Source organism: Gavialis gangeticus, unplaced genomic scaffold, assembly GCF_001723915.1.
Source record: "Gavialis gangeticus isolate Ggan-Ray unplaced genomic scaffold, GavGan_comp1, whole genome shotgun sequence".
NCBI lineage: Eukaryota > Metazoa > Chordata > Crocodylia > Gavialidae > Gavialis > Gavialis gangeticus.
In genome coordinates this window covers 61,301,650-61,311,457 of record NW_017729030.1, presented here as the reverse complement: position 1 = coordinate 61,311,457, position 9,808 = coordinate 61,301,650, and the positions used below count along the sequence as shown (strand labels likewise).

The following is a 9,808-nucleotide window of genomic DNA, read 5'->3' as shown; positions in this document are numbered from 1 at the left end:
AGCTGCAATGGGCTGCTTTTTAGCATCTCTGTAAGTATAAGGGGTTGAACCCAGCTTTCCTGAGGGCCTCTGTCACAAATTTGTCCAGGCTGTCATAATGACAGAAAAGCAGAGGTCTGTTGAAAAACGTAAATATTTGGGGTGAACTCCTGCCTAGTGCAAAACATACAATGACTTCAGTGGGGATACGATTTTACCCTCGTATAGTTTCATTAATGGACTAGCTAAATATTGCTAACATCAGTGCAACTGTTCCTTTACTCAACAGGATCTTTGTGGACAGAGTTTACTACTCATCACAAGGCATCTTAAATATAATTTCAAAGCAGAAGTGGTTTCTGCTGCTTGAACTGACTTTACTCTACAGGCAGAACCCTAACCTCATCAAGTCTGTGGGGTAGTTTTACTCGAGACTGAGCTTTCTAAAGCAATGGTCCAAGGAGCAGCTCTGGTCTCCAGACCTTGCCATATGCAGAATTAAATTTTTTGAGAAGTACGTACCAGAGAACTAGGAGGCTGAACAAGGAGGGGGCTGAAGAAGGAAGATGCAATATATTATAGCCCATGTCATAAAAGATTTAGAGAGTCCCTGCTCTAGATGTCTTGTTGGCAGTGACTGCACTTGATTAACACTAGGTTCCATCTGACTGGGACTTAGCAGCTGTTAATTCTTATTTGTCATTTTAATATACTTCTAAACGAAGCAATTCATTGTGTTCTTGTCTCTACACTATAAAACTGAGCTAGACCTATAGTTACATTTGGAGACTAAATTAAGGCATGGACACTTGTTGCTGCTCCTGTTGAGTGGAATTCTTCAACATTCACTTAAATGGAAAATTGGACCCTTGGATTATACATTGATCTGATATGCCAGGTACATTGTCCTTTCATTGCCAGTGGTGTGTCTCTTTATTTATAATTGACAGTGATGACTGCCACTATTTTCTTCAATCATTGAGGATTATACACTTATTTTTTTGCTTTCAGAACGAAGGTGTGCTGTATAAATATTAATATTATTTTATTGTCCTTTATAAATCAGATATACTCATCAAAAAATGGTACTTATTGTTTTATGTTATAAATGCATATAAAAATACTTTTCATGACTGTGTAATAAATCTTCAGCTCAAATATAATTATTTTTTCTTTTTTTTAGAAATGCTGAATTCCGAAATCTGCAAAAAAATAGTGAATGGATTTTAGCAACTGAAGAACATAAAAGGTAATTATTAGATAGTAGGCTCAAGCCTTGTTTGCTAGCTGTTGCACCATGTGCGTAGTGGGTGGTCAGATAACTGTCCAACCCTATCGTACTGCACAGGTCTGTGACACTTTCAGTGTTTCCACACTTTCAGCTCAGAAGCCGTTCTATTTCTTTACAATGGTTCTTTCCATAAAAGCAATATAGAAACAAAAGCAGCCAAATGAAATGTAGATGAAGAAAGGAGGTGCAGAGTGTCATACTGTGAAATTATTCAGTGTGCATAAAGGTTAAACAGGTGAAAGAGAAAAACAAATGCTAATGCATTCCAGTGAAAGGGCTGTGAAATCATCTAAATGTTCTCTTAGGATAACTGTGTAGGTCACTGGACAAGTGGGATGCTGTGGGCTTATAGCTCTTGAGAGCTCTGGTCCAATCCCTGTTGTCACAAAGAACTGCAGTCTTCAGTTTGCCCAGGGGCTATGCCCTACAGGGGGAAGATCTGACAGACAGGAGGGGAAGCAATGCAAGTACTAATATAGCCTCAGTCTCTAGTTTTTATGCAACGTTGGGATGGTGAGACTCCTTGCAGACTTGGCTGGCTTCCTCAGCCTGCATCTCATATATAAATGGTATAGGGAGGGCACTCTTCACTTCTGAGTCACAGCCTGTATCCGCTGATGCAAACTGCCATCTGTGCAGGGATGGAGTGGAAGGCATGGTAAAACTGGAGGACATTCTCACAGCATTAGTGTGATTCATTAGTATGGCCTAGTGATCTGAAGGGATGTGGAGAGGGCCATGCTCAGGCTTTCACTTAGCAAATGTGCCTAAAGGTCATGGTGGGGGAAAAAATCCCACTGAGGCCACAGCATTTAATGTGAAAAGAAATTCATCAATTGAAGGTGGAGATACTTGGGCATAAACAAGTAGACTTTATAAGAATTAAAAACCTTGGAAAGTGTAATAACATGCAGAGAACATAAGGAAAAATGCATGAGTCAGGAAAGACTCTGCCTAAATAGTAAAGTATTATGAGATATATTATTCCACTATTCTAATTTGAAAAATGCACTGTGCCTGCTTGTAGAAGTTAAAAAATCAAACAAACGGTGCTTCACTTTAAACTCAGCACATTCCCACACTAAGCCTAGCGCATGCCCAGAAGAGGCAGTGCATTATTTGGACCCGGCTCACCTGACGTCTGTATAGATCAGAAGTGGGCAAAATGTGGCCAGATGCAGCCTGCCAGGCCATTGCATCCGGCCCGTGGAGCCCCATAAAATTTAGAAAGTTAATATTTATCTGCCCTTGGCTGTCTGTCATGCGGGCCTCTATAGCTTACCAAAACTCAGTAAGCGGCCCTTCACCTGAATTAATTGCCCATCCCTGGTATAGATTAAGCTCCTTAGTGGGGCTTTTTTTGCCACTTTTAATTAAAGCTGATTGATCAGCTTTAGATAAGTACCAAAAAGCCCCTCTGAAGTGCCTGATCTATACAGGTGGTGCAGAGCCGGGTTAAAGTAATGCACTGCTTCTTCCAGTAAAGCGTGGTTTTTGTTTTTGGGGTTTTTTTAACATCTTCAAGTAGCCTCTGAATCTACCTTGCTGCACAATTCCTAATTACGTTTTGGAAGGGATGAATAAACAAAGATGATAAAAACAAATAAGCTGCACTATTACATCAATATATAGATGTTCTAATGCTTTAGAAGTGTGTCTTCCTTCTTGAAGTTGAACTAGCCCTGAAATTATCCAGGAAGAGTGCTGAAATGTACTCAAGCGTATGCCAAGGCTAGGTACAGACATTATACTTTTACTGGAATAAGTCATCAGAAACCAGTCTATACTGGTAACAGAATAAAAGTTCAGCACACACAACCAGTCTATACCCAAAACAGAACAGAAGTTTGGTGCACACAGACTGGTTTAAAAATGGTGGAACCCAGTCTAAGATTTGTCCCCCGCCCCCTCCCAAAAGGCAAATGTGTGTTCTGTTCACTAGTGATCTAAAATATGTCACTTACAGAAAACCGCATAACTTGGATTTTGCCTCAGGCTTTTTGAATGTCTGTGCCTACAGGAGAATAGTGCTTTATGGTCTTTAATTGGCTTTTAGTAATGGACCATATATACAGTATCTGTTTAATATAAAAAATATCACTAGCAAGAAAATGATGGGGGAAAGTGTAAGGAAAAATGTACTTGGTCTCCAAAATGTGTCAAGTAATAAATGTGTTGGACATTCCACAGAAGTTAACCCTCTCTGTTGTTTCTGCTCCTGCAGGTTTCAGTTGCCTTTCTAATTACGGTGGTTGAAATTCTGTAGCAGCTACTTGCTTTAGGAACTTTGATATTTTGTAAAGCTTGATGACAACTTGAGTGGTGTCTTTTTAGACAGTAACATTGATTACTCTAGCATACTCTTTCCCCTACACCTGGAATGATGATTTTGTGATATGTTATCTATGAGTGGTGATTTGGGATATCTGTAAGTTATGACTTGAACATTCATTGTTCTGAACATAAGATATATTGTGCATACAAAAAAAGGAGACTCAAAATCCAGTCCTCCTAAAAATCATTCAAGGCACTACATTTAAAAAGGAGTCAAATAGAAAGGTATTAATGGGCCCAGTAGGATTTTTTCCAGATACCCTGCAGGTTACAATGACAAACTATATGTTGGCAAAGAGAGACTATGCATACACTGTTGTATATTACTTGATATGTAGATTGCTTTGTGCTCTTTTATGGGAAAGTGATATATTAGTTCCCGATTTTAGCTGAACAGCTTAAAATAATTTCAGTGAAACCATTAGTTTGTATTTATTTATGCTTTTGAAATACCTGTAGTTGGTGTAAAACAAATTTAAAAATATGTCTGTTTTTAAATAAAGTAGGAAGCTAAAAATACCACCAGAATACATCATGGTTAAATGCTTTCCAAAGGCATAGAAAGAAATCTTGTGTACTTCAATGGGATGTGGCTCAAACTGTTCAATTATTCCCAGTAGGTTTCTTAAAAGCTATAAACACTATTGTTTTAAAGTTTAAGTATAGGTTGTATTGCAAGTCAATAAGGCCATGCAAGGTGCAAAAAATGCTTATTGGTATTTTATATTCATATCTGTATATTTGATCGTGGTATAACATTTCTCAGCCTCTCTCATTCTCAGTGTGCAGGAGAGGCAACATTTCAGCTGTGAAATGGTTTCTGGAGAGTCATTTAGCTGGATAAACCATAGGGATAGGTCTGACTTAACAGCATTTCTTTCATTTTGAGCAGTATGAGAGACTAGGTTAGAGCAATGCAGGTTTAAGTGTGTTTTGTATATTTACATTGTTCTCTATCATGCTGAGTAAATCCCAGCTGCTCTGTGTGTGTGTGTGTGTTTTCTTGCAGGACAAGATTTTTTTCTTAACTGCCGTGAGAGAGAGTGCGGGTTTGATTCTCCCCCCATATTAAACAACTTAGGGCTTTCTAGAGGTGGAAAGGTTTTCACTTATCATAATGATCTATTCTATCTTTTCTTCTGCTGTCAGTATCAGACGCTAGGCTTACTCAAAAATACTGGATTCTAGAAGCTGAGCTGTGCTTCAGCCTCCATGTGAGCAGGTCAAAGAAAGAGATTCTCTAGGGCTCAAGGGCATTAATAGACATCACTACTTGTATCTTCTTTTGTATTCAGTATCTTTTTTTTTAGCTGGCAGATTTCTAATTAATTTAGAAACCACAGGCAGTTGAAGAGAGTGAACAATGTAATAACCGGCCATGGGGCAGAGTAAAAGTACATCAATTATCCAGGCAGTCATTGCTGTGTATTCCATTCTTGGAGATGTGCTTGCTGTCAGTGTGTGTCAGCTGTACTGCTAATGCCCTTCAGAATTTACATGCATAAACAGTGGCCTTTAAAAATCTGTATGAAGGTAACTTCAGCTTTTGGAATGAAAGCTGCTAGTGCAATGAGGAAAGTGTGAGCTGTCTGGCTGCTGCTTAGTTTCTTAAACAGTATTTTGGGTTTTGAGTCACAGTGTGGCTCTACAGACGACTATCTAACATGAATCTTTGCAACAAATGAATAAATCCTCTAAGAGGTGAGCCACAGTCTGGTCACTGGAACAAAGGAACATAACAGTGTCACGCTAAGCAAGTACTAAATGTACAGTAACCAGTGTTACTATACAGTACTGTCACCGCACTGGTTTTTCCCAACACCATTGTGCAGTAGCAACAAGCTATGGCACAGTAGCTCACTCCTGTTGCGCTGTAGCGTCTCACCATGTGTTGTGTTTTCTCTGAGCAAATGAAGACCAACATCTTTTATATAATATCATCCGCTGTTGTTTTCCTGAAATCCCTGAGGTTCACGGTACATGGATTTCACAGTCAGTTCTCTGGGAAACTACTTTGAGAAACAAACCAAGCCAATGAATTCAGACAACCATTAGTAAGCTGAGCAGCTCCCAACCAAATGCAATCCTTTCTGCTTCTTTGCATTTCTGCTCCCACTTCATTGCATGTGATTCAGCTTGGAAGTATGAGAGTTTGAAAACTAAGAAGCACATTCATATTATGAATAAAAAGATTTGAAGGGACTCTTTTGATCATCTCTCTTGACTCCCTGCATAAAACACAAGCAAGGAATTTCTATCCAGCGATTCCTGCATCAGTCTCGGTATCTTGGGGCTGAGGTGTAGGACTCATCTTTTGGAAGGACATAAATTCTTGATTTAAAGACTAAATGATAGGTAAACCATCAGAATAATGGAGAAGAATTAAAAATTGGAGGCCTGATCCTACTGAAGGTATTGGGAGCTTTGCCATTGACTGTCCTTGCAGCAAGATCAGCTATTTGAATCCAGCCTGCTTTTGATGGCAGCCATCTTGCTTTTTAAAAGTGAAGTGATTCATGATAGTGGCAAGGTAGGGCTGGTGTTACTAGTTATACAACATACTGGCAAAGTGACCACATCTTGCTGCAGCTTTGAAAATGCCAGTTGCATTTAACAGTGGAAGCTTAATGCTCTGATTCATGTGACCATTAAGACTCCTTTCCCCACTGGAACCCTTCAGACCTGTATCCCTGTGAGCCTGGGCAAAACAAAGAAACTGGATTTGCTTTAATTGGCTTGGCTGTAACGTAAACACTTGAAGCAGTATTAGACATCTTTCTCCATTAGCATTTCATGTTGATCCTGATGATATACACAGGATCAGTATTCATTAAAATGAAGAAACTAAACTCTGTAGACAAATGTGTTGGCTAAATGGTGCCTTCAGTGTACTGAGAACAAGAATGCAATTAGCTGAAATGTTTGTTTACAAAATTTTAATTCCTGGGGAGTATCTTCTCAAATTGCTTCTTACACTTTCTTTGGCTGGTTTTGTTGCCAAGGATTGTAATTTGACAGATTCTGTAAAGCTTGGTTGTAACACACATATAATAGATCAGTTAAACACTCCATTGTAAATCTGAATAAAACAAAAGAATATCATTTTTGCAGACAGAGAATTCAGCTAGATGCCCCCACAGTGCTCCTAGAAGTAAATAAGAGCCTTCTGACTTGTAAAACTATTCTGACAAGAGGCTTTATAGATGCATTTTTCTGATTTTCTTTGAAACTGAACACGTACTAGATCCAGAAAAAAAAATATTTCTGAATGGCAGGTTTTATTCTCCTTGGAAGCTGAGGATCTGTGTTTTCTACTACCAGATCAGGATTACTACAGTACAAAGGAACATATGATTTGCTCTGATTGGAAATAGGTGATTTCATCAGATTAGGGGCTAAGCTTTGGGTGGCATTGTCCAAGTCAGCACTGTTATCCAAGGATAGAAACCTAATGAAAGTTAAGTCACACACTTTTGCAAATCTCACCTGTTGGCCTATGTTTGCAAAGGTGGCTGGCACTTCCTGGTGCCCCTGTTTCTTTGGATGCTTGTGGCACCTTAAAGGGGCCTGACTTTTTAAAGAAGGTGATTTACCAAAGATGGTTGCCCAGCGTTTCCTGAAGATCAGCCATCTTTCAGGTATCACAGTTGTGCAACCAAACATGGAAGTATCAAGAACCATGAGCCATTTTAGAAAACATAGGTCTTGCCTTTCCATTCTTATGAATCAGCATTTTAAAGGCTACAGATTTTAAAAGTTGCTTTTTAGGTCAGACAAGAGATGAGCAGCTGGTGTAGGGGTGAGCCAGGGAGACTGATTACTTCTCTGGTGCCTCCCAGGTCTCATGCAGGGGTAGAAAAATGGCATAACAGAAGGTTTAGAAGGCTCTCTCCTCTTCCATTGTCTGTCCAGGCTAGACCTGGGACACAGCCAAGGAGATGAAAAACTGCAGAATGAAGGGAAGGCTGTGTGGGGAACGGCTGGGTTAGAAGCAACCCCTTGGATCAGGAAACCAGTGGATAGAGGCTACTTTATCTGGACTGGCCAGTGTGCATTGCTGCAGCTGCTCTCCCTCTGCATCATGCAGTTACCACACAAGCTCACTGGGGCAGCACACCTCTGTATGGCCTGCAGGGAAGAACCCCAGGCTAGACAGCCACCATCTGAGCCAATGGTCCGATTCAGCACTTAATCTTTCTATTCAGCTTCCCTTGTAAGGCTTTAAAGGAGCTAGGAGGTTAGTTAGGCAGGGGTGAACAAAAAACAACAGATGAGAAAATTAATATAGACTTTTTTTTCCATGACTGCCAATGAGGAAATTGATCTTAACAAAAATAAAGTGGTTTGTGATGCTTTTTAATATTTGCCACTTTTGAATATCAGAGAGGTGGGAAGGATTGGTATGTGCTGTTTTCTTTTTTCTTACAAATGGTGAAGTGCATTAAATAGATTATGATTTGCCATAGAGGTTGAGGTGTAAAGGATAAGGAACACTGAGTGTATGTTGATAACAACAAAATGGCACTTAGTAATTTTAAGGCACTGAGTAAAATGTAGTTTTGTGTGCTAAGGTATACAGTATGTCATTATTTATTAGCTCATTTATTTCTTGCTACATGCCATCGTTCAGCTTGTGGGGTTTTCTAACGGCTTCATTCAAATGATTAAAGTGTCTGGGTGTGCATATCAAGAGACATTGGGCAACTAAATACTGCATAGGGAAAGTTTGCCTTGTATATCTAGTGGCCAACACTAGGCAGTTACCAAAATAATTTAATTTCTTCCCTGCTTGCAGAGTACCAGATAAAAATGAAATAAACTATTGCCAAGCAGATTAACCATCAGCAAATTAATTGATGGGGAAACAGACTAATAAAGACCCTGGATATACATGGTGGGAGAGGGTTACAATTTGCAGGCCCCTCAGCAATTCAAATAAAACATGGCTTTATTTGCCCAAGTCACATTATAGTAGCTATGAAGTTCCACAGAAGTGTTGCAGTGAAGCATACAGTGTGTTGAATGTTAAATGTAATATGGTTTTAAGACAGCAGTTTTCAGTATTCCTGTGGGATATGCTGATTGGTCCATAGTCTTTTCTCATCCAGTCCAATAAACTGAATGACATAACCTCAAGTTAGTAGCGGTATCACTGAGAGAGAGAGGCCTAGTGGGTAGGACTGAGACTGTAGAGATGTAGGCTCTGTTCCGCACTCGGCCACTGATGTCGGTGCAGACTCTTCACCTTTCTGGGTCTCAGTTTTCCCTTCCATTCCTTGTCTATCTTGTCATCTAAAGTCCTACGGATCAGGGGGTATCTCTTACTGTGTGTTTCTACCGTGCATATCACAATGGTGTCCCAAGAGCAGATGAGACATCTCAGGGCTACTGTATTACCAGCGGTGCTCAAGTCTCACTTTCCAGCAATGTGGCTGAGAAGGGGACTTGTCACAGATTGTTTGTTTGGTAACTGGCCCTGGCCAAATCCCACAGGCCTTAAAAGGCCATGGGTCTTGGGATGCATGTCTCTGTGTATGACTGGGATCCCCAGGTGCAGCACAGATCTCGTGGTACACTCTGGATCTGTAGGCTTGGCTCCTGGCTTGTCCTGTGAGATGTGGAAGGAGAGGAGCAAATGCCAGTAACTCAACAGCATAGGGCAGAGGCAACTCTTCAAGGGGGAACCTGCCACAGATCCTAAATCAGCAAAGCACTTGACTTCAATGACTAAGGTACCATGCTGGATGAAGGCTACTATTTCTTGCCTGCTATAGATTTTTTAAGAAAAAGGAGTACAATCAGAATTTCCATTATCTCAAAATCCTTACTCAGGCAAGCCCTATGTGTAATTGTCAGGAGTTTGCCAAGCCTGGGTCTCTGTTTAAGTTCAATATGATGCTTAAAATTTGACACAAAAAATAACGATCTTAAAATACCAGTGTTATTCCAAATACTCAAAATGACAATTTTTTTTCCATTTTAATGTGCGAGTAAGGTATTCCTGAAATATGTAGTCCTGAGAGCCTATTCTTCAGACAATACATGGGCATATATCTCATGAAGCTAATCACATTATTGGGAGGATTGCTGGCTAAACTAATAAGGTAAATTTATTTGTGTTGTAAGAAGATTTCTGCTGAGATGGCAGAAATCCTCTATTTTGTCAGATTTTCTTAAACTATGGCTCTTCTCCCCCCCCCCCCC

The 9,808-nt window shown here is 39.9% G+C and overlaps 1 protein-coding gene across 11 annotated transcripts in view; it reads left to right on the top strand.

Moving 5' to 3' along the window:
• The window catches only part of ADGRL3 (adhesion G protein-coupled receptor L3), a 1,275,722-nt gene that overhangs the window by 225,464 nt on the left and 1,040,450 nt on the right, over positions 1-9,808 (top strand). For all 11 annotated transcript variants that reach the window (XM_019522289.1, XM_019522280.1, XM_019522284.1 and 8 more), the window contains one exon: positions 1,163-1,228. The gene's annotated coding sequence lies outside the window, so the exon portion shown is untranslated. The remainder of the gene's footprint in view (positions 1-1,162; positions 1,229-9,808) is intronic.